Raw genomic sequence first — 24,843 nt, 5'->3', positions numbered from 1 at the left:
TGTCTCCCTAGAAACCAGGACATTTTATTCCACTGAGCACTGACTATTCTACTGCTGCGTACAAGACAGCTTCTTATTTTTTGGTCAGTCGGGTGTCTGGCACGTGTGGAATCCCTTCATGATGTTTGAGACCCCAAAATAAGTTACTGAAAAATCTGTACCTGCATGTAAGGTTTCTTATTGTCCAATCTAGAAGGTGCACACTCTTCCCATTGGGATACATCCCACTTACCCAAATCCAGAGAGCTTAGGTGCAAGTTGGCGGAGCTAAGGCTTGGGAACCTTGAGTGTGTGCAGGGTACTGTTGGAGTTTAACCAGATGAAACCATGCCGCTTAGCAGTATAGAACATTGTCTCGATAAATCACTAACAGTGACCTGGAGTATTGCAGACCTGCCTGGTTCTGATATCTATTAGAGTTGACAATTGTATTGAAACATTTATTTGTGATATTTTGATGAAACTCTGTCGAGGCAGACCGACTGAAATAATGCATTAGTATGAATAATGCAGGAAAAGGTATTACCAATATCATAGAAACGGCAGAGTGACTGAAATTGACTTGCAGGTCATTTTGATTTGATCATTTGAAACATGTTGACATGTAACTTCAAAGGAGGCTTCAGATGAAATCCTGATGCATCACCTACAGCAATTCAGGAGGAGATAAGCAAACGCCCCTTGTTTCAATTAGGGCATCATATTGCTTTCTATCACTTCCTTAATGGAGACAGCAAATATGTTTGTTGATCAGAGTAAAAATTAAAGTTGTGCTTGGCAAGATGGAACTTGAGACTTGCAAAACAATGGTCACTGCACTTCAAGATAACTTACTGTGAAGTGCTTTGGGAGATTTCTGAAAGATGCGATAAAGGTGTTCTATAAATGCAAGTCTTTCTTCTTCACTTCAACAGTAAGTAAGGAAAAAAGTTAATTCCTGTCAGTATCAGAAACCTGGACATTGTTGCAAATAGATTCTGACATGCAAGTCTGGTTCTACCTTCAGGCTGTCAGCCTGCTTGTATACATCCCAATAAAAGATTTGATTAGATTCGGAATGGAAAGAAATAAAGCTTCAGGTTCCATTATGGCATCCGAAACTTTGTGTCTAAACACTTCTGTATTCCTGAAAAGTTGATAACTGTGCGATCATGGGGTTTTCAATTTATTTTTTCTTTCCTCTTCCTTTTAACAGCATAATTTACTGAGGTAGAAGATAATTTGCAAAAGCAGCTGGTAGAGCAGAAAAGACCACTTAACTAAATAAACTTATGATTATCCCTGTTGCAAACAAAATACCCATTCACACAATAGCACTGTGTACTAGCTTCTAAAGACACAACTAAAATTAATCTGAGCTACAATAATTACATTTATAGCTCATAGTAAGATTGTGAACTGAATAATGGACACCATGGAGGGTTTTACAATGGAGTAATTCAGGCAAGGAATGGTGACGGTTAATATCATGAAAAATAGAAGAAACTGAAAGATTGAATTGCAGCCTTCAACTCTCATCACAGTTTTTATTATACAACAGTCCTTGCATTTATATAGCACCAAATTACATCGCTGTAGCATCTCAAAGTGCTTCACATACAATAAATTACTTTTCAAGGCAAAGATGTCAGCTGTTTTTTGTACAGCAAAATCTCACAAACAGCAATGTCTTGAATAGCCAGTTAATCTGTTTTTGGAGATGGTATTGGAAGAAGGAATGTTGGCCAGGGCACCAAGACAAGACCTTGAACAGGTTTGATAAATTAGTGTTGCTGGTAAGGGAAATGATATTCTACAATGAGGGGGTGGAGGGTGTTGGGTGGGGGGGAGTCGGTTGCTTAAGGGGATAAGAATGGTTAATATTAAAGATATTAATATAGATATACAAAGAAAAAGAATGGTCCCCATTGATTGGAAGGTAGCAAATGTTACCCCGCTATTCAGGAAAGGAGGGAGAGAGAAAACAGGGAACTATCGGCCAGTTAGCCTGACATCAGTAGTCGGGAAAATGTTAGTATCTATTAAAGACATAGTAACAGGACATTTAGAAAATCATAATATGATTAGGCAGAGTCAACACGGTTTTATGAAAGGGGAATCGTGTTTGACAAATCTGTTAGAGTTTTTTTTTAATTTGTTCATGGGATGTGGGCGTCGCTGGCAAGGTCAGCATTTATTGCCCATCCCTAATTGCCCTTGAGAAGGTGGTGGTGAGCCACCTTCTTGAACCCCTGCAGTCCGTGTGGTGAAGGTTCTCCCACAGTGCTGTTAAGTAGGGAGTTCCAGGATTTTGACCCAGTGACGATGAAGGATCGGTGATATATTTCCAAGTTGGGATGGTGTGTGACTTGGAGGGGAATATGCAGGTGGTGTTGTTCCCATGTGTCTGCTGCCCTGGTCTTTCTAGTTGGTAGAGGTCACAGGTTTGTGAGGTGCTGTCGAAGAAGCCTTGGCGAGTTGCTGCAGTGCATCCTGTGGATGGTACACACTGTAGCCACTGTGCGCCGGTGGTGAAGGGAGTGAATGTTTAGGGTGGCGAATGGGGTGCCAATCAAGCGGGCTGCTTTAACCTGGATGGTGTCGAGCTTCGCGAGTGTTTTTGGAGCTGCACGCATCCAGGCAAGTGGAGAGTATTCCATCACACTCCTGACTTGTGCCTTGTAGATGGTGGAAAGGCTTTGGGGAGTCAGGAGGTGAGTCACTCGCCACAGAATACCCAGCCTCTGACCTGCTGTTGTAGCCACAGTGTTTATGTGGCTGGTCCAGTTAACTTTCTGGTCAATGGTGACCCCCAGGATGTTGATGGGGGATTCGGCGATGGTAATGCTGTTGAATGTCAAGGGGAAGTGGTTGGACTCTCTCTTGTTGGAGATGGTCATTGCCTGGCACTTGTTTGGCGCGAATGTTACTTGCCACTTATCGGCCGATGCCTGGATGTTGTCCAGGTCTTGTTGCATGCGGGCACGGATTGCCTCATTATCTGAGGGGTTGCGAATGGAACTGCACACTGTGCAATCATCAGTGAACATCCCCATTTCTGACCTTATGATGGAGGGAAGGTCATTGATGAAGCAGCTGAAGATGGTTGGACCTAGGACACTGCCCTGAAGAACTCCTGCAGCAGTGTCCTGGGGCTGAGATGATTGGCCTCCAACAACCAGTGCCATCTTCCTTTGTGCTAGGTATGACTCCAGCCACTGGAGAGTTTTCTCCCTGATTCCCATTGACTTCAATTTTTACTAGGGCTCCTTGGTGCCACACTCGGTCAAATGCTGCCTTAATGTCAAGGGCAGTTACTCTCACCTCACCTCTGGAATTCAGCTCTTTTGTCCATGTTTGGGCCAAGGCTTTAATGAGGTCTGGAGCCGAGTGGTCCTGGCGGAACCCAAACTGAGCATCGGTGAGCAGGTTATTGGTGAGTAAGTGCCGCTTGATAGCACTGTCGACGACACCTTCCGTCACTTTGCTGATGATTAAGAGTAGACTGATGGGGCGGTAATTGGCCGGATTGGATTTGTCCTGCTTTTTGTGGACAGGACATACCTAGGCAATTTTCCACATTGTTGGGTAAATGCCAGTGTTGTAGCTGTACTGGAACAGTTTGGCTAGAGGCGCGGCTAGTTCTGGAGCACAAGTCTTCAGTGCTACAGCCGGGATGCTGTCGGGGCCCATAGCCTTTGCTGTATCCAGTGCACTCGGCCGTTTCTTGATATCATGTGGAGTGAATCGAATTGGCTGAAGACTGGCTTCTGTGATGGTGGGGATATCTGGAGGAGGCCATGATGGATCATCCACTTGGCACTTCTGGCTGAAAATGGTTGCATACTCTTTAGCCTTGTCTTTTGCACTCACGTGCTGGACTCCGCCATGATTGAGGATGGGGATGTTTACAGAGCCTCCTCCTCCCGTTAGTTGTTTAATTGTCCACCACCATTCACAACTGGATGAGGCAGGACTGCAGAGCTTTGATCTGTTGGTTGTGGAATCGCTTAGCTGTGTCTATAGCCTGTTGCTTCTGCTGTTTCGCATGCATGTAGGCCTGTGTTGTAGCTTCACCAGGTTGGCACCTCATTTTTAGGTACACCTGGTGCTGCTCCTGGCATGCTCTTCTACATTCCTCATTGAACCAGAGTTGATTCCCTGGCTTGTTTGCAATGGTAGAGTGAGGAATATGCCAGGCCATGAGGTTACAGGTTGTGCTGGAATACACAATTCTGCTGCTGCTGATGTTGACCCACAGCGTCTTATGGAAGCCCAGTTTTGAGCTGCTCGATCTGTTCTGAATTTATTCCATTTAGCACGGTGGAAGTGCCACACAACACGTTGCATGGTGTCCTTAGTTTGAAGATGGGACTTCATCAATATCAATGATTTGGACTTAAATGTAGGGGGCATGATTAAGAAGTTTGCGGATGTTACAACAAAAATGGCCATGTGGTTGATAGTGAGGAGGAATGCTTTAGACTGCAGGAAGATATCAATGGATGGTCAGGTGGGCAGAAAAGTGGCAAAATGGAATTCAATCCGGAGAAGTGTGAGGTAATGCATTTGGGGAAGGACAAACAAGGCAAGGGAGTACACATAGTATGCTATGGCTTTGCTGACGAATGTGTAAGGTGACCACCAAAAATTCCACTTAAAATCCCCCACATCCAAAAAAGTCAATGCCCCTCACATAAGATGAGGGTCAAAAGGACAAAACTCCTTTCCTTTTCGCCCCCACCACCACCACCACAAATTTTCAGCCTCTTTCCAGCTGAGGTTCTGAAATACATTTTCTCTACGTTCATTCTCATTTTCACCAGCACAATTCCTGTCACTGTTGCTCCCCAAAACTCAGATATTTAATTGGCAACTCTTCCCTCCCAAATTCAGTTCTAGCTCCCGCTGCTCCTAATTTTAAACCATTACTCCCTGTATCTATCTTCTGGGCTATCTCTGGTTTAAGAACGTCAGTTGGATCCAAACTGAAGTGGAGAATTGTGATGGAAAGTTGCCATTGAAATATCACAGCACTAGAAAAGTTGGAGCAGAGCAGCAAGTAATGCTAATAGCAATGCACCAGTTTGATGCTGCTGGATCTATTATCTTTGGCAAGGGGGTGGAGGGGAAAGACTGAAAAAAAATAATCAAATGTAAAACACCACATTGTGAATTGCTTTCCAGAAACAATACTGAAATGTATGTACCACGACTCTCAAAGGTCCGAAACCTCTTGTGTATATAATGGATTGCCTTAAAATCTTGAATCTTTGAAAGAGCTATCCAATTAGTGCCATTCCCCTGCTCTTTCCTCATAGACCTGCAATTTTCTCCCCCTCAAGTATTCAATTCCCTTTTGAAACTAACTATTGAATCTGCTTCCACCATCCTTTCAAGCAGTGCATTTCAGATCATCATAACTCGCTGTGTAAATTTTTTCCCCCCTCATTTCACCTCTGGTTCTTTTTGCCAATTATCGTAAATCTGTGTGCTCTGGTTACTGACCCTTCTTCCACTGGAAATAGTTTCTCCTTATTTACACTGTCAAAATCATTCATGATTTTGAACACCTCTATCAAATCTCCTCTTAACCTTCTCTGCTCTTAGGAGAACAATCCATTCGCAACCCCTCAGATAATGAAGCAGTCCGTACCCGCATGCTACAAGACCTGGACAACATCCAGGCTTGGGCTCAGAAGTGGCAAGTAACATTCGCGCCAGACAAGTGCCAGGCAATGACCATCTCCAACAAGTGAGAGTCTAACCACCTCCCCTTGACATTCAACGGCATAACCATTGCCGTTCCTTCATCGTCGCTGGGTCAAAATCCAGGAACTCCCTTCCTAACAGCACTGTGGGAGAACCTTCACCACACGGACTGCAGCGGTTCAAGAAGGCGGCTCACTGCCACCTTCTCAAAGGCAATTAGGGATGGGCAATAAATGCTGGCCTCGCCAGCGACGCCTACATCCCATGAATGAATTAAAAAAAAACAATCCCAACTTCTTTAGTCTCACCACGTAATTGAAGTCACTCATTCTGTCCACCATTCTTGTAAATCTCCTCTGCACCCCCTCCAACGCCTTGGCATCCTTCCTAAAGTGTAGTGCCCAGAATTGAACACACTACTCCAGGTGAGGCCTAACCAGTGATTTATAAAGGTCTAGCATAAATTCCTTCCATAGATGCAGTGACTTGCACACAGCAAATTCCCACAGACAGCAATTAGATGAATAACCACTTGATCTGTATTGGCCAGGACACTGGGAGAACTCCTTGCTCGAATAGTGCTGTTTAACGTCCAGTGGAATAGGCAGACATGACCTCGGTTTAACATTTCATCTGAAGGCACCACCTCCAGCAATGCAGCAATCCCTCAGTATTGCACTGGTATGTCCACTTAAGTTATTTGCTCAAGTTCTGGAATGGGTTTAATCCCACAACCTTCTGACTCAGAGGCTAAACATTACTACCTGAGTCAAGCTGATACTTTTTCTACTGCTTATTTGGTGCTACAAATTATTACAAGGTACACAATCAATAATTAAAATGGTCTCTTCCTTATCAGACTATTTAAGAAAAAGTAAACGATACAACTTGCATTTATATCGCGCCTTTCACAACCTCAGGACTTCCCAAAGCGCTTTACAGCCAATTTTGAAGTGTAGTCACTTTTGTAATGTAGGAAACACAGCAGTCAATTTGCGCACAGCAAGGTCCCACAAACAGCAATGTGATAATGACCAGATAATCTGTTTTTAATGTCTGATGAGGGATAAATCTTGGCCAGAACATCCTAAATCCCCTGCTCTTCGAACAGTGTCATGGGTTCATTTCTGTCTTGTGTAAAGGTTGCTAGGCAAGTTGAGGGCTCATGGGGTTGGGGGTAATATATTAGTATGGATAGAGGATTGGTTAACAGACAGAAAACAGAATAAGGATAAATGGGTCATTTTCAGGTTGGCAGGCTGTAACTAGTGGGGTACCGCATGGATCGGTGCTTGGGCTTCAGCCATTTACAATCTATATTAATGACTTGGTTGAAGGGACTGAGTGTAGCATATCCAAGTTTGCTGATGATACAAAGCTAGATGGGAAAGTAAGTTGTGAGGAGGACGCAAACAGTCAGCAAAGGGATAAAGACAGGTTAAGTGGGCAAGAAGGTGGCAGATGGAGTATAATGTGGGGAAATGCGAAGTTATTCACTTCGGTAGCAAGAATAGAAAAACGGAATACTTTTTAAATGGTGAGAAACTATTAAATGTTGGTGTCTAGAGAGACTTGGGTGTCCTGGTACAAGAAACACAAAAAATGAGTATGCAGGTATGGTAAGCAATTAGGAAGGCAAATGGCATGTTGGCCTTTATTGCAAGGGAGTTGGAATACAAAAGTAAGGAAGTCTTACTATTGTACAGGGCTTTGGTGAGACCTCACCTGGACTACTGTGTACAGTTTTGGTCTCCTTATCTGAGGAAGGATATACTTGCCTTAGAGGTGGTGCAACGAAGGTTCACTAGATTAATTCCTGGGATGAGAGGGTTGACCTATGAGGAGAGGTTGAGTAGAATGGGCCGTTACTCTCTGGAGTTTAAAAGAATGAGAGTTGATCTCATTGAAACTTATAAGATTCTAAGAGGGCTTGACAGGGTAGGCGCTTTGGGAAGTCCTGAAGTTGTGAAAGGTGCGATATAAATGCAAGTTGTTTCGTTTACTTTTTCTAAAATAGTCTGATATAAATAACTCAAGGAAGAGACCATTTTAATTTTTGATTGTGTACCTTGTAATAATTTGTAGCACCAAATAAGTAGATGCTGAGAGGTTGTTTCCCCTGGCTGGAGAGTCTAGAAGTAGAGGGCATAGTAGCAGCATAAGGGGTCAGCCATTTAAGACTGAGATGAGGAGGAATTTCTTCACTCAGAGGGTTGTGAATCTTTGGAATTCTCCACCCCAAAGGGCTCTGGATGCTGAGTCTTTGAGTATATTCAAGGCTGAGACAGATAAATTTTTGGACTCTAGGGGAATCAAGGGATATGGGGAATGGGCGGGAAAGTGGAGTTGAGGTTGAAAATCAGCCATGATCTTATTGAATGGCGGAACAGGCTCGAGGGGCCATATGGCCTACTCCTGCTCCTAATTCTTATGTTCTCATGTTCTTATATCCACCTGAGAGGGCAGACGGGATCTTTGTTTAACGTCTCATCTGAAAGACGACACCTCCAACAGTGCAGTGCTCCTTCAGTACTGCACTGAAGTGTCTGCTAGATTTTGTGCTCATGCCTCTGGAGTGGAGCTTCAACCCACAATCTTCTGACTGAGGCGAGAATGCTACCACTGAGCCACCGCTGACTATTTTAAACAGTTAACAGAACGTGGGAAATATAACTTCTATGATATGGAAGTAACATTAAAATAATTGCATTAAGAGAATGTGAAACGGTCAACTATATTGAGATGGAATTAGGTTTAAAAAAAGGGAAACATCCAATATGTACCTCATAGTAAAATTCTGTTTTATTAGGAGAGGGAAGAATTGTACCTCATCTATCATTTATAAGTAATACAAGAAGCTACAATCACATTATAATTTGGAGATTCATATTAAAGCTAGTTCATTAAAATATCTCCTATTTATTATATTAACACAATGTGGCATTAGACATATTAAGTCATGACTAATAAAAGTGATACTGGGGTTGCGATTCATATGAAATAAGCACAAAGAACTGGCAAAATTAATTGGATCTAGCATGCAAATCACAAATCTGTTCCACTAGGATAGAGGGGGTTCAATGCATGCAGAATAAAGCACAGAGAGCGTGACAGACTAAAATGGGCACCCTCAATACATACAGATGATAGAATGCAATACAGAGACAAATCCGAGCATGCCCTATACAAACACATACAGATAGAGGGCCACGTGTATACACGCACCCACCCACGTACCCCAAGTAGAGTACAGATAGGGAGACCGGCAAGGGGAGAAATCACAGATATGAAATAGCTCACAGATGGAGCAGACTGGAAGGATGCTAGACACCCAAAACATAGAGCACATGGAGCAAACTGGGAGAGAGTCTTTCACGCAATAACGTGTAAGAAATAGAACATACAAACAAAGAAACACCTCACAGATGGAGCAGACTGGAAGAATGTTTGTATGAGTCTCTCACGCACATGCACAAATGCAGGAAATAGAGCACGGATGGTGCACTCTGGGAGAGACCCCCATCTTGAAAGTTTCCACTGGAAGACTTGAGCGCATAATTTAGGCTGACATTTTAGTGCAGTACTGAGGGAATGCTGCATTGTTGGAGGTGGTACCTTTTGATGAGTTGTCAAACCAAGGCTCCGTCTGACTATCCAAATGGATATAAAAGATCTCATGATGCCATTTGAAGAGCGGGTAGTTATGCCGGTGTCCTGGCCAACAATAATCCTTTGTTTGTCTATGAAACAACAATAACTAAACTTCAAAAGTAATTAATTGACTGTAAAACACAACGGGATGTCCTGAGGGCAGGAAGGGGTATATAGAAGCAAGTTCTTCTTGCACACTGACAAAAATTATCTTTTTTTCCCTCTAATGTTGCTTTTCCTAGGCATGTTACCAAATGCTTGCCTAGATCTAGAGGCAAGGAGAAACACTCTTGAAGGTATGAGTGGTTGTGATTAGCCCATGAAAGTAATCTAAGATAACAAGAACTGAAATAATCTAGGGCAAGGAGGTTAGAAGCAACCTAAAAACACCCTATTTACACAGAAGCATACCTGTGCATGAAAAATGTGGAGAAATAGACTGCAAAAGTGCCATGTGCAGACCAGAGTAGAATACAGGCAGGGAACAAAATGAACATGGTTAACAATATAAATAATGTACATGGATTAAATCCAGTGTGAATATAGATGTTGCATGGAAGTATACGGAGTTTAAGTACTAAGGAGTAGGCTGGTTGATAGGTGAGTAAATCATCTGCATAAAAAACTCATAAATATAAATAATTAAAGATAGCACTACCAGAAGATGGAAAAAGATAAACAATTATACAGGCGCAGATACTTGAATCCTGTAACAAACTGGCAGCCAGCATATCCGTTATAACTACATCTGCAATTACATGACAAAATAAGAATCAAAGACAGTTCTGCCCCTTAAATTTGAAAAAATAGATCAGGAAAGGGTTTTTTTTTAAAAAAAGCTCCTGCTCTATTGCCTAGACAGGAGACAGTTAAGGGAGAACCTTGTTGAAGTGTATAATATATTGCTTAGGCAAGGTAAATCCTAAATATTACTTTACAACAAAGCATGACATTGAATCAGAGAGCATAAATATAAATGAGCGAAATCGAAAACCAGAAGGAGCTTTTTTACACAAAAGATGATAAATTTCTAGATTTGTTTGGTGATGGCATCGTGGCGGAAATGGGGGTTGTCGGGGGGGGGGGGGTGGTCCGTTGAATATGGAGGCTGGTGGGGTGTAAGATGAGGAGTAGGGGGACCCTTATTGTGGTTCTGGGAAGGGGTGAAGGCGGATGTGCAGGAAATGGGGCGGACACAGTCAAGGGCCCTGTCAGCTACAGTGGAGTGGAATCCTCAGTTGAAGAAAAAGACGACATTTCGGAAACACTGATGTGGAAGGTGGCATCGTCGGAACAGATGTGACTGAGTCTTGGAACTGGGAGAATGGAATAGTATCCTCATAGGAAGCCGAATGGGAGGAAGTATAATCAAGGTAGCTGTGGGAGTCGTTGGGCTTATAGTAGATCTGCTGCATGTTTATAGAAAAAGAGCAAATTTTAGTTGCCATGTGAGTCAAGCTCTAAGAAATAGTTTTCGTCTGTGACACAGTAAGCTTAATAATGGCAATCATGCCAAAACTTTTCAAACTGTATTTGAGTAATTGCTAACCTTGGCAAACATCAGAAAGTAATAGATATTCGAGCATAATTGTACAGCATTGGTCTAATCGACATCGAGTTATTTCGCTACTCACTTGTAGCAGTTTAAATGTTGCCATCTTTGAAAGTAGATAAATCACCAGGGCCGGATGAAAGGTATCCCAGGCTGTTAAAATAAGTAAGGGAGGAAATAGCGGAGGCTCTGAGCACCATTTTCCAATCCTCACTGGATACTGGCATGGTGCCGAAGGATTGGAGGACTGCTAACGTTGTACCGTTGTTTAAAAAGGGAGCGAGGGATAGACCGAGTAATTACAGGCCAGTCAGTCTAACATCGGTGGTGGGTAAATTATGGGAATCAATTCTAAGGGACAGGATAAACTGTCACTTAAAAAGGCATGGGTTAATCAAGAACAGTCAGCATGGATTTGTTAAGGGAATGTCGTGTCTGACTAACTTGATTGAATTTTTTGAGGAGGTAACAAGGAGGGTGAATTTTTTGAGGAGGTAACAAGGAGGGTGAATTTTTTGAGGAGGTAACAAGGAGGGTAGATGAGGGTAATGCATTTGATATAGTCTACATGGATTTTAGCAAGGCTGTTGACAAGGTCCCACTGACAGACTGGTCAAAGAAGTACAAGCCCATGGGATCCGAGGGAGAGTGGCAAGTTGGATCCAAAATTGGCTCAATGGCAGGAAGCAAAGCGTAATGGTCGGCAGGTGTTTTTGTGACTGGAAGGATGCTTCCAGTGGGGTTCCGCAGGGCTTAGTACTAGGTCCCTTGCTTTTTGTGGTGTATATTAATGATTTGGACTTAAATGTAGGGGGCATGATTAAGAAGTTTGCAGATCATACAAAAATTGGCCTTGTGGTTGATAGTGAAGAAGAAAGCTGTAGACTGCAGGAAGATATCAATGGACTGGTCAGGTGGGCAGAAAAGTGGCAAATGGAATTTAATCCAAAAAAATGTGAGGTAATGCATTTGGGGAGGGCAAACAAGGCAAGCGAATAAATGGGAGGATAATGAGGTGTAGAGGAAGTGAGGGACCTTGGAGTGCATGTTCACTGATCCCTGAAGGTAGCAGGACAGCTAGATAAGTTGGTTAAGAAGGCATATGGAATGCTTTCCTTTTATTAGCCAAGACATAGAATATAAGGGCAGGGAGGTTAAGCTGGAACTGTATAAAACACTAGTTAGGCCACAGCTTGAGTACTGCACACAGTTCTGGTCACCACATTACAGGAAAGATGTGATTGTTCTGGAGAGGGTACGGAGGAGATTTACGAGGATGTTGTCAGGACTGGAGAATTTTAGCTATGAGGAAAGATTAGAAAGGCTGGGGTTGTTTTCCTTGGAACAGAGGAGGCTGAGGGGTGACTTAATTGCGGTATATAAAATTGAGGGCCCTAGATAGAGTGGACGAGAAGGACCTTTTTCCCTTAAGAGGTCAAAAACCAGGAGGCATGGATTTAAAGTGATTGGTAGAAGGATTAGAGGGGAGTGGAGGAAAAATTTTTTCACCCAGAGAGTGGTAGGGGTCTGGAACTCACTGCCTGAAAGGGTGGTAGAGGCAAAAACCCTCAACTCATTGAAAAAGTACCTGAATATGCACCTGAAGTGCCGTGACCCACATGGCTACGGATCAAGTGCTGGAAAATAGGATTAGGCTGGGTGGCTCATTTTCGGCTGGCGCAGACACGATGGGCCGAATGGCCTCCTTCTGTGCCATAAATTTTCTGTGATTCTATAATCAAAGATTGTGATGACATTATAAATCGGCGTATCCAAGGTAAGATTACAGACTTAGTTTACTGGCGATAAGAAGAAAAGATGTAACTGTTGGAGATCTGAAATAAAAACAGAAATTCTGGAAAACATGCAACAGGTTTATCAGCATCTGAAAGAGAAAGGTTAATGTTGCTGGTGTGAACCCCATGAGGAATGATTTGCCCGCAGCATTAATGTATCTTTCTGATTCAGATGCTGACAATACCCGCTATGCATTTCTGGCATTTTCTGCTTTTATTTCAGATCTTATTTATCCCTTTATATATTATAATTAATAGATATGGGGATGGTACCAGAGGACTGGAGATTGCAAATGTTGCACCCATGTTTAAAAAAGGGGAGACGGATAAACACGGCAATTATAGGCCAGTCAGCCTAACATCGGTGGTGGGGAAACTTTTAGAGACAGTAATCCAGGACAAAATTAATTGGCACTTGGAAAAGTATGGGCTAATAAATGAAAGTCAGCATGGATTTTTTAAAAGCAAAAATTGTGTTTGACTAACTTGATTAAGTTCTTTGATGAAGTCACGAAGAGGATTGATGAGGGTAGTGCGGCTGATGTGTATCTGGACTTTGAAAAGGCATTTGATAAAGTACCACATAATAAGCAAAATTAAAGCCCATGGGATTAAAGGGACAGTGGCAGCGTGGATACAAAATTGGCTAAAGAGTAGCAAGCAGAGAGTAGTGGTGAACAGTTGATTTTCAGACTGGAGGGAAGTATACAGTGGTGTTTCCCAGGGGCCGATATTAGGACCACTGCTCTTTTTGATATATTTTAATGTCCTGGACTTGGGTATACAGGGTATAATTTCAAAGTTTGCAGATGACACAAAACAATGTGGAGGATAGTAACAGACTTCCGGAGGACATAGATTGGTGAAATGTGCAGACACATGGTAAATGAAACTTAACGCAGAGAAGTGTGAAGTGATACATTTTGGTAGGAAGAATGAGGAAATGGTACAATTTTAAAGGAGGTACAGGAACAGAGAGACCTGGGGGTGCATATACACAAATCTTTGAAAGTGGCAGGACAAGTTGAGAAGGCTGTTCAAAAAGCATATGGGATCCTGGGCTTTATTAATAGAGGCATAGAATACAAAAGCAGGGAAGTTATGCTAAACCTTTATAAAACACTGGTTAGGCCTCAGCTGGAGTATTGAGTTCAACTCTGGGCACCACACTTTAGGAAGGAAGTCAAGGCCTTGGAGACAGTGCTGAAGAGATTTACTAGAATGGTACCAGGGATGAGGGTATTCAGTTATGTGGACAGACTGGAGAAGCTCGGATTGTTCTCCGTAGAGCAGAGAAGCTTAAGGGGAGATTTAACAGAGGTGTTCAAAATGAAGGGTTTCGAAAGAGTAAATAAGGGGAAACTGTTTCCAGTGGCAGAATGGTCAGTAACCAGAGGATACAGAATTAAGATGATTGGCAAAAGAAGCAGAGGTGATGTGAGGAAGCATTTTTTAATACAGCGAGTTGTAATGATCTGGAATGCACTGCCTGAAAGGCTGGTGGAAGCAGATTCAATAGTAACTTTCAAAAAGGAATTGGATAAATACTTGAATGGAAAAAAATTACAGGACTATGGGGAAAGAGCAGAGGAGTGGAACTAATTGGATAGCTCTACCAAAGAGTCGGCACAGGCACGATGGGCCAAATGGCCGCCTACTGTGCTGCATCATTCTATGATTCTATGATAACAAGGAGTAAATAAAATCTGAAATAAATCTGTGATGCATGATGACAATTACACCAATGGTTTAACAATTGTGAATTCCTGCTGTAGGTTTATTGGGAAACCTAAAGCTAATTACCAGGAAATTTTAATTCTAGTTTATATTATTGTTTTGTCCCTCTTGGATGACCATTGTTCTGTGTCTTGCTGGATGTCATTGTTGTTATCTTAGTATGTAATGCACTTGAAACATTTCAATACTGCTGAGTGGCCTCTTTCACCCAGGTTTACAACTTAACTATTTAGTTTAAACAGTCTCCTGAAGTGTTTCATCCTGTAATGGCCCGTAAGCAGCGAACGAATAGTGCCTGCTGTTTGGTAGACTTGGACTTGCCCATAGACTTTTCATGGGCTTTTGCACGGCAAGTTCCTCTCATGGGGTCCTCAATCTAGCACTGCGCCTTCTACAGGGCATCTGGGACCTGTGTGAACGGGGCAAGCAACTGTATATCCCCTTAACCAATCAGATTGAAGCATGTCAATAAGCCACACAGTCGGAACCAGGAAGTGTACGTTAGAATAATGAATTCAATGTCAGATCAGGTACAGAAAGCAAAATAGAGAGGGTAGGGAATATTGAATTAAAAGACAGAGATAAAAGAGACACAAAGTTTTTTTTAAAAAAAACTTTTTTAAATGTCCAACAATAATTCAAATCTGAAGGAATGAGACTCTTGTAAAAGTAAATTTTCAGTGCCATAGAGGTTGTTTGGCAGTTGTTAAAAGTTTGCTTAGACTTAAAACAAAAACTTGTCTTGCCTTCTGGCGAGATTGCTTTGTATCCATCAGGGCAGTAGAGAAATTTCACGCGTTCCATTCATTTTAATGGTGAGTCAGCAGGCGAGATGCAGAGGAGCACAGGGCATCTGGTGGAGGAAAGTCTAGATTTCCTGTTTGACAGTGTATGTGCAGTCACTGTACCAGATGCACAGAAATAACAGTGAGCACGGCTAGCCTCGTCGTTGTTTTCAAAGCAAAATCCGGCTCAATGTTTTAACCTGTTGTAAATCCAAGATAAACAGGGCAATTTTAACCTTAACTTGAAGTCAATGGAGAGCATTACTGGCTGGCCATAAAACTGGCATTCCACCCGATCCCGTGGGTTTCCTGCCTGGCAAATTAGGTTAAAGTTACCCCCAAAGTTTTAACGTAAGACCTGCTGGAGTTTGCTCTGCTCTCTTTATATGTACATCCAGTCAGAGAGATTTTATGTTTGTGATATGTGCATATAGTGCAGGTGACTGGGTCAGGTTTCAACGACTAAGAAAAAAACCTCTAAATTGATACCAGAATGAGTTACAGTCTTGAATCTAACTGAGATAATTTAAAGCAGCCATTTTGAAAATTTCCATTTTTCCAAGTAACAATTTCAACCACTGTATATATATTTTTTTTCTTTGCCCAATTCCACTGCTCCTTTCCACTACTGACAGCATTGAATTCTTGCTAGGATATGGTTATACAAGCATATGGTACTCTTCATTACCTCACCCAAGTGCCCATTATCTATGTATGAACCTAGATAATGCTTATCAGCAAACTATTCAACCAAGGATAACACCACAGCCAACTCCAATTGTACCCTAAATATGTTCACTTCAGATTAGATAACTCAGCATAGACGGGGAATAGAACCTAGTACTTTTGTGGTCTTTTCACCTCAGATATTCACTATGTAAACTGAGTCATCAGGGAAAATATAATCTATGAGTATAGTTTGTCTTATTTGTTGGAGCCAGCTTGAATATTTCAAAAGGGCCAATTTGTATGGCCATTTTATGCTTCATCTTCTCTTGGCAACAGAATCCATTGACATGCAGTTTAATTACTGAGTAGTTTTAGTAGTATATTTAAAGTTAGTAGTTGGAGATGCATATTTAATCAATACATTTTTTGTCTCATTTGGAGTGAATCCCACCAACATTTATTGATTTTTGTCTGTAACACTGGCATTTATTGGTGGATGGTGGTACTTGTTGGCCACAGAAGGACTGTGTAATTGGATTGTTACTCCTTCATTTTGGTATGCAATTTTTCTTTTTATTAATGGTTTGTGTGTGTATAAATCATATAATTTTGAATGACAATTTGGTACAAAGTTCATTAGAGGAATGTGGGAATCAAATTCCATTGTACTTGAAATTATCCATTATGATGTATTTCAATTGCCCTCAGCTCTATCCGTTTATCACCAGACCTCCCTCTATTTTCACTAAAATTGTTTGGTTATAAGGTCGTTGTATAAAAGTTGCTTCATTTTAATAAATGGGGGACTAAGTGGTGCAGTGGTTGGACATGGGCCTTTCACCTACGGGACATGAGTTTAAATCCAGCCCAGACTGATGGAGTGGAAGTTACCCCCTGTCTTTGGTTGTAAGGATCCTATATGAAATGAGTTTGGACAGTATCAGTCCAATCCATAGTACAAAAAAATGCCTGTGGTTCAGCACTAAATAGATTACGTTACTCAGATGAGAAATGGAAAAATGTCACGCTGAGGTTGGGGCTGAGAGACACTGCCTGAGAAGAGTAGGAAAAGCTTCATTGTATATAACCTAAGCTGTGCCTGATGCAGGAGTGTTTGATTCTGACTTGGCAGAAATAAAATTGACTTCAATAAAAATAAAAGAAATTCAAGGTAAGACCATTATTTTCTTGCATAAAAATGGGTAGCAGCCCTTTTGTTACCATGCCTTTATGGGCCCATTCTTGGGATTCTAAACAGCAAATGTTGTTAGTTATAGGGCATGTCACAGAAGAGTCCAAATCTACCTTGACCCAACATATGTGCACTTTTATCAATATAGTTGGAACCCTACCTTTTTTCCCTTTCCTAGCTCAGGAATGCTGAGGACAATTGTTTAGCCTTCAATGCTGCTTTGTTTGAGATTGACTTACCCAGCAGGGACCAAGGATCAAACTTACTCAGTGTCTCACCATATTGTCTACTAAGTCATAGTAGGAGACTCATTCATTCACTTAGATTTGAAATTCTTTCCTTCATTCTTATTATTTTGGGGTTGTAACTGGACTGTATCTTATGCATGCAACATTATACAAACCATTAGGGAATTGACCTTGCTCATGAACAACCTTTGGTGTAGTATGATAGCAGGACTAGGATACTTGCACTGTCATATATAGATTCATATTGAAGACCATGCTAAATATTAGGGAATATTCCCATAGGAAAATGAGGCCTCACCTGCCCCCCCTCCCCCGCAGCTGCATTGGACCTGGCGGGCGGTCTTTGGGCTGCCTGACTTCCTCTTCTCTTCTTCCTGTCGACTTCCCAACTGTTTAGGGTGGGAAGTCGGCTGTGCCTCTCCCGGACGGGCCTGCCAATCGTTAGGCTGGTTTCCTGCTCAGGCTTTCACCCCAGCCCTCTCCAAGTTCCATTGGTATGATAAGTAGACTTCGAGATTTTGAACATAAACACCAGGGGCTCTATATTTTCAGCAGAGGATTTTTTTTTTTAGCCTGCTAAAACTGACTTTTACTTTCATACTTGGGTTAAAATATAGTCTTCATACTTTAGTTTCCACACCACCAGTGTTGCAGTCTATTAACCAGCCATTAGATGTTGAATGAGTACCAACCTAGAGAAGAAAATTATGGACATGAGCTCTACCACTCAATGGCCTGAGTATCTTTGCTGATGTATCGAACTGCCATGCTACCCAGGCCAAACTTGCAGAGTCTTAATATAGTCTGTATCCTGAGGGCAGAGAACTAAGTGTTAAAATGCTGCGGATCTCTTTACTGGCTAAAGGCAGCTTTTGGGTTATCATATTTTACTAATGTATGATTGATTAACTTCGAGCGCATGGCTAATGGCTTAAATTGTTTTCAGAGTACGTGAGCCTGGTGTGTAACATTTGCATTTGGCTCACCTAATAAACATAATGATTAACTGAAGAGAAATGTTACATGCCGCAATGATTTTACAAGCGGCAAAAACACAACTGAAATCCCTAGTGCCTGTACCAATCCTACTATTGATTTTTTTTCTACTCTCATAGATTTATGCTTGTGGCTCTGGGCTGTTGGGCCCTTTACCTACATTATTAAAATTCCTGGGAGAGCCAGGAAGCAAAGCCAAGCAAAAGGAGGATGAGCTGGACTTTGGCATCAAATTTCAACTTGAGTAATTTGGTGCGCTCAACCCAGTTTGTGTAGCGGGGAAAAGAAATCCTGAGATTCCTTTTCCTCATGGAGGTGAGATCTTAAGGTTATATAACTCAGCGTTTCAGTTTAAATCTTTTGTAATTTTGATGCGCTTTGCCCACATTAATGCTTTGAAGAAAAGTTATGACTTTTTGGATGTTTTTGTAATGTCAGTTTGCCTTAGATTACAGTTCTCTTGCCTGAGTCATAAGATTGTATTTCAAACACCAGTCGAAGGATTTGAGCTCATTGCACTGGAGTGCCAGCCTAGTTAATGATGAGTAGAAAGTTTTCATGGTGCTCTGGCCACCATTTCTACTTCAACCAACACCAAAAAATGCACATGAATTGGTCATTCAGCTTGTCCTTTGTGCGATATTGCTATTTGCAAAATGATCACACAAAGTTTCTAAGATATATATTGTAGGGCACTTATTTTAGGTCAAAAATTCAGGCTCATACAGGCAGGGAAAGCCTCCATTAGCTGCATACCAGCACAAGGGACCAGCATACAAACTATCTCGGACCAGAACTGGATACAATACAACCATGCACCAGATAACAACTGGATACAATATTGCTCCACCAGGCCAACAACCCACCACAATATCCCAGATAATTGGCTGCAATGCCACAGATTGGCCAACATCGATCGGTTGCACCTGTCTCCTCCTCACTGCAACCAGTCGAGTTACACATGTACAAAATACACAACAGTGAAACCATCTACTTGGGCACATTAGTGAGACTAATTTATGGAGGATCTACAAACTTGTGTTGCACATGCAGAAAAATATTTGTCACCACATTATTTATAGATCTAAGGCAATGAGTGAATTATTTTTATTCGTTCATGGGATGTGGGCGTTGTTGGTGAGACCAGCATTTATTGCCCATCGCTAATTGCTCTTGAGAAGGTGGTGATGAGCCGCCGCCTTGAACCGCTGCAGTCCGTTTGGCGAAGGTTCTCCCACAGTTTGTTAGGTAGGGAGTTCCAGGATTTTGACCCAGCGACGATAAAGGAACGGCGATATATTTCCAAGTCTGGATGGTGTGTGACTTGGAGGGGAACGTGCAGGTGGTGGTGTTCCCATGTGCCTGCTGCCCTTGTCCTTCTCGGTGGTGGAGGTCGCGGGTTTGGGAGGTGCTGTCAAAGCAGCCTTGGTGAGTAGCTGCAGTGCATCCTGTGGATGGTACACACTGCAGCCATGGTGCGCTGGTGGTAAAGGGAGTGAATGTTTAGAGTGGTGCATGGGGTGCCAATCAAGCGGGCTGCTTTGTCCTGGATGGTGTCGAGCTGCTCGAGTGTTGTTGGAGCTGCACTCATCCAAGCAAGTGGAGAGTATTCCATTACACTTCTGACTTGTGCTTTTGTAGATGGTAGAAAGTCTTTGGGGAGTCAGGAGGTGAGTCACTCGCCACAGAATACCCAGCCTCTGACCTGCTGTTGTAGCCACAGTATTTATATAGCTGGTCCAGTTAAGTTTCTTGTCAATGGTGACCCCCAGGATGTAGATGGTGGGGGATTTGGTGATAGTAATGCTGTTGAATGTCAAGTGGAAGTGGTTAGATTCTACTTTGTTGGAGATGGTCATTGCCTGGCACTTGTCTGACGCGAATGTTACTTGCCACTTATCAGCCCAAGCCTGGATGTTGTCCAGGTCTTGCTGCATGCGAGCACAGACTGCTTCATTATCTGAGGGGTTGCGAATTCAACTGAACACTGTGCAATCATCTGCGAACGTCCCCATTTCTGACCTTATGATGGAGGGAAGGTCATTGATGAAGCAGCTGAAGATGGTTGGGCCTAGGACACTGCCCTGAGGAACTCCTGAGCAATGTCCTGGAGCTGAGATGATTGGCCTCGAACAACCACTACCATCTTCCTTTGTGCTAGGTATGCCTCCAGCCACTGGAGAGTTTTCCCCCTGAATTTGCCACATTTTAAAAATATATATATATATTCCAAAGAGGCTGAATTCCATTCCCTCAATGGCTAGTTGACATGGTGCCACTCTTGGTCATTGAGTGTTCCTTGTTTAGAAATTTAATAAGTTGAAATGGTAATCATTTTACCAAGATACAAATCCCCTCTAACCCAAGCATCAGAAGAGCATCCCCTTCTTAACCTATGTAACATACTCTCTTTCTCCTATCAGTCATCCATATGACTTTTCTGAGTGAGGTTGATAATTTAAGGATAATATTGAATGCTCTTGTGCTGTTAATGAGGAATCACGTTCAAAGGGAGATTAGGTCACAGAATTAGTGCTGCAATGATCTTGCCCTGTCTCCGACCCACAATCTCTTCAAGCGTGGCTCCTGCTGAGTGTGTGGGAGTATTGAATTTATCCTTTAGTGCTGAATTACTAGTTTTGAACCTTGAATTCAAGGCAATTAAGATTGAAGCTCTCCAAATTAATTTTATTTAAGATTCTTACAAGCAGCAATTTAATCCCAACAATCTGGGTTGGATTCAAACCTAAGGCCAATGTGCTAATCCATTATATCACCCACTACCTTAAACCAGAATACTTTTGATAATGTGCACTTTTTCTGAAGACTTCCCACCCTGAATCAAACCTTTTGGGTTTTGTTCTTGGCATTTGATCGATAGCTATTCAAAACCCTATTTGTGGAAGCTTCGTTAGAAACAAAGTTCTTGGTGATGGATTTTGAATTTCAAAATCCTTCAAGTTATTAGCTATGCACAATGAAAAGATAAGATTGCACTACTGGAATGTAGAAACAGGAGAATAAAGTTGTCTTTGCAAATGAAAGTTTGTGCCTATTGCCCTTTGGAAGCATCGAATTTAAGTTTTCAGATAAACCTGTTTTGTTTGACGCTGTTCTGTGCAGAGATTTCAGAAAGAGATTTAAAGAAAAAGTCGCTGCACGTAAATTCCTTTGGCATTTTCATATATATCTTTTGTTTCCTGATTCATGCCAGGGTACTATCCCAAGGGTGCCAGTCGCACTATACTTTCCTTACTCAAGTGGCTATTATTCATATCTGGGCCTTGAACATGAATGTAAGGAGGTTACTCACATTTGAGATTGATGCCAAAAGTACGCTCTTCCAGCAGAGCCTCTGACTATTGATCAGAAGTAGGGGCTGCTGGCTGATTTTTTTCCTTTTCCTTCCATACTCAGGAGCACTGTAGCTAATTATAGCACCGCTACTGCCACTCCGGCAGAGATCAGCTAATACAATACAAATTAGGGATCAAATCTGTTGTGCATAGAACTGGATTCTTAATAATAATGAAGAGTAACCATTTCTTTTACAAGTTCCCTGTCTCTGCTTTTGGTCTTGTTTAGATCGCTGTTGTCAGCAGCACATTTTTAACTTTATAATTCTGTATATCTTCTAGCTAGGAGCTTAACAAATGAAAACATTACCTCCAGGACTAGGCCACCAAAGTGCAATAGCCTGCTGACACTCACCGTCAAGATACACACATGAAGAGGAGCTATTTGGGGAAGGTATCATAAGAACATAAGAGATAGAAGCAGAAGTAGGCCATTTGCCCCTTCGAGCCTACTCCACCATTCAATGAGATCATGGCTGATCTGATTCTAGTCTCAACTCCACTTTCCCGCTCTTTCCCCATATCCTTTTACTCGCTTGCTGATCAAAAATTTGTCTAACTCAGTCTTGAATATATTCAGTGACTCAACCTCTTTGGGGCAAAGAATTCCAAAGGTTCAAAATCCTCAGAAGAAATATCTGTCATCTCTGTCTTAAATGGGTGACCCCTTATTCTGAGACTATGCCCCCTAGTTCTAGATTCCCCTATGGAGGGGACACATCCTCTCGGCATTTACCCTGTCAAGCCCCCTCAGAATCTTTTTTGTTTCAATAAGATCTCCCCTCATTCTTCTAAACTCCAGTGAGTATAGATCCAACCTGTTCAATCTTTCCTCATAAGACAACCCTTCCATACCCGGAATCAACCTAGTGAACCTTCTCTGAACCGCCTCCAATGAAAGTATATCCTTCCTTAAATAAGGGGACCAAAACTGTACGCAGTACTCTAGGTGTGGTCTCACCAGCACCCTATACAGTTGTAGCAAGACTTCCCTGCTTTTACACTCCATCTCCCTTGAAATAAAGGCCAATATTCCATTTGCCTTCCGGATTAACTGCTGCACCTGTATGCTAACTTTTTGTGTTTCACATACAAGGACACCCAAATCATTCTGTACCGCAGCATTCTGTAATCTTTCTCCATATAATATTTTTTATTCTTCCTACCAAAATCGATGACTTCACATTTTCCCATATTATACTCCATCTGCCAAATTTTTGCCCACTCACTTAACCTGTCAATATCCCTTTTCAGACACTTTGGGCTCAATTTTGAAATGGTGGGGGGTGAAGGTGCGCATGGAAAACCCAAATAAACAAAACTTACTGTTTCCGACGCGATAGCATTGTAATTGATGGTGATTAACATGCTCTCTCTGGGTTTCGCACCCAGCAGCTAGCCTGATTGACAGGCTGGCTGCCATCAGGAGCTGCAACACGATGGTGGGGGGCGGTGGAGAGAGCGAGGCGTCATCCGGTGCTGGAATGGAAGATCGGGGGGTGAAGAGGGGGAAGAGGGAGAGGGGATAAAGAGGGGGAGATCGAAGAGTGAGACATCGGACATTGGAGCAGGGTGGAAAGGTAGGTTGATTCACCAGGCGTGAATCAGAAGCCATGGGAAAGCCACCCAGGTAAGTTTAAAAATCGTTCCAACTATCTAATATGTCACAAGTAAAATGCTTAAGTACCTCAATGAGGTACATTTGGCTCTTTAACTATCATCCCATTGACAATTAAAGCCGGCGGGACTTCCGGATTCGGGACGCACGCGCGCACACAGGTGCGTCCGTGGTGAAGTCGGTGGGTTGGAGCCGGCTTCTGAACCCAAATGGGATTTCCCTGACTTTCGCCCCCATTGCACCCACAATTTCCTGGGAAAATCAAGCCCTTTTTTGTTCTCCTCACAACTTACTTTTCCACCTATCTTTGTATCATCAGCAAATTTGGCCACAAGACACTGTTCCTTCATCCAAGTCATTGATATATATTGTAAATAGTTGAGGCCCCAGCACTGATCCCTGCAGCACCCCACTAGTTACAGATTGCTATCCTGAAAATGACCCCTTTATCCCGACTCTCTGTTTTCTGTTAGTTAGCCAATCCTCCATCCATGCTAATACATTACCCCCAACACCATGAGCTTTTACCTTGTGCAGTAACCTTTTATGTGGTACCTGATCGAATGCCTTTTGGAAATCCAAATACACTACATCTAATGGTTCCCTTTTATCCGCCCTGCTCGTTACTTCCTCAAAGTACTCTAATTAATTTGTCAAATATGATTTCCCTTTCATTGATTTTATTTTATTTTGAGTCTCTAAATGTCCTGCTACTACTTCCTTAATAATTGATTCTAGCATTTTCCCAATTACAGATGTTAGGCTAATTGGCTTATAGTTACCTGCTTTCTGTTTCCCTCCTTTCTCAAATAGGGGCGTTACATTTGCAGTTTTCCAATCCACTGGGACCTTGCCAGAATCCAGTGAATTTTGGAAGATTTCAACCAATTCATCCACTATTCTTTCATGAAGGGTCTAACAAAGTGGATAGAGAGAAACTGTTCACATTGGCGGAAGAGTCAAGAACCAGAGGGCATAGATTTAAGGTGATTGGCAAAAGAACCAAAGGTGTTATGAGGAAAAAAAATTTTTACACAGCGAGTGGTTGGGATCTGGAATGCACTGCCCGAGGGAGTGGTGGAGGCAGATTTGATCATATCCTTCAAAAGGGAACTGGATAAGTACTTGTAGCCCTGCACATTTTTTCGTTTCGAGGATAGGGTGAGGCATTGGGACTAGCTGGATTGTTCATGCATAGAGCCGGCGCAGACTCGATGAGACGAATGGCCTCCTTCCGTGCTGTAACCTTCTATGATTCTATGAAGACCCTCTGATGAAAGTCATCAGGTCCAGGGGACTTGTCAGCCTACAACCCATTAGTTTGCCTAGTACTTTTTCCCTAGTGATAGTGATTGTTTTTAGATCCTCCCTCCCCTTTGCCCCTTGATTATCTAATATTATTGGTATGTTATTAGTGTCTTGTACTGTGAAGACAAATACAAAATATCTGTTCAATGCCTCTGCCATTTCCTTGTTATCCATTATTATTTCCCCAGTCTCATCCTTTAAGGGACGTATACTTACTTTAGCTACTCTCTTTCTTTTTAAATAC

The 24,843-nt window shown here is 42.2% G+C and overlaps 1 protein-coding gene and 1 long non-coding RNA gene across 4 annotated transcripts in view; one reads left to right on the top strand and one right to left on the bottom strand.

Annotated features, from left to right (window-relative positions):
• The window catches only part of syt7a (synaptotagmin VIIa), a 700,876-nt gene that overhangs the window by 186,318 nt on the left and 489,715 nt on the right, over nucleotides 1-24,843 (top strand). The window lies entirely within an intron of this gene.
• The window catches only part of LOC137327690 (uncharacterized), a 42,600-nt gene that overhangs the window by 13,494 nt on the left and 4,263 nt on the right, over nucleotides 1-24,843 (bottom strand). The gene's annotated exons all lie outside the window — the stretch shown is intronic.

Source organism: Heptranchias perlo, chromosome 12 (assembly GCF_035084215.1).
Source record: "Heptranchias perlo isolate sHepPer1 chromosome 12, sHepPer1.hap1, whole genome shotgun sequence".
NCBI lineage: Eukaryota > Metazoa > Chordata > Chondrichthyes > Hexanchiformes > Hexanchidae > Heptranchias > Heptranchias perlo.
This window is presented reverse-complemented; position numbering and strand designations above follow the sequence as displayed.